Source organism: Propithecus coquereli, unplaced genomic scaffold (assembly GCF_000956105.1).
Source record: "Propithecus coquereli isolate 6110/MARCELLA unplaced genomic scaffold, Pcoq_1.0 Scaffold186, whole genome shotgun sequence".
In the NCBI taxonomy this organism is placed as follows: Eukaryota; Metazoa; Chordata; class Mammalia; order Primates; family Indriidae; genus Propithecus; species Propithecus coquereli.
In genome coordinates this window covers 533,445-534,371 of record NW_012143412.1, presented here as the reverse complement: position 1 = coordinate 534,371, position 927 = coordinate 533,445, and the positions used below count along the sequence as shown (strand labels likewise).

Genomic DNA, 927 nt, shown 5'->3' with positions numbered 1-927 from the left:
GTAAGTCTTCACGATTTACACAGTTATTAAAAAGTGCTTTCACTCATACTCTTATTTAAGTCTCTCAACAGCCTATTTCACAGACTGAAAAAACTCAGAGAAGTTTCAGGGCATGCCCAAGGTGACTTAGCCTGTTACAGGGCAGAGATGGGAACCAGAGGTCTTCTGACCCAAATCCACTGCTCTCACCATCAAAAACAGGTATTTTAAATACAGGACTATTACGGAGTTTCTACACTACCTGGTCAAAATCCATCACAAAAAATCTAATTTCCCTCATTTGTCAAGTGATTAATACATAGGACTTAGATCTATAGAATCTTGGAGTTTGTGCTTTATGGATTTTATTCATAAATGAAAGACCGGTTAAACTACTAAATGAACTCATTTCAACTCAGTCTTACTGTTATACTCTCATATCTGTAGCATATTCAAGCATCTGGTCAAGTTTCTTCTGTTCAGTGCTACAAAGCAGTCTTCTGTATACCTGGTAACACAGCTCAGCCAGTTGAGGAGATTCTCGCACTGCCACTGGGCCTGTTCTCCGCCCTGTTCCTTTCTCCAAGATGTTCAGAATGGCGTGAAGGCACGTCCGAGGGCAACCTAACACTCCTATGTGAAACCCAAAGAAATTCAACTTTTTAGAATATCTGCATTAAAAAGCTTTGACTGCCTTTACAAAAGTGAAATTCTGTAAATACATGCCCTACTGTAAATACTCTTTCAAATACTGATACAGCAAAGTGATAAATGCTAATTCTCTAAGGCTAAGTTTGTCCAGTCTTGATCTAAGTCCTAAAGATTGATCCATCACATCACCTTTTATATGCTATTTTTTCTTTCAACGAATTATCCCATGAGCCCAGAATTCAATAAATGATCACTGAGATATACAAATATGGAAAGAAATAAATGCCTATGTGTCTT

At 37.8% G+C, this 927-nt stretch overlaps 1 protein-coding gene across 1 annotated transcript in view; it reads right to left on the bottom strand.

Annotated features, from left to right (window-relative positions):
• NUP205 (nucleoporin 205kDa) overlaps positions 1 to 927 on the bottom strand; it is a 129,034-nt gene that overhangs the window by 55,293 nt on the left and 72,814 nt on the right. The window lies entirely within an intron of this gene.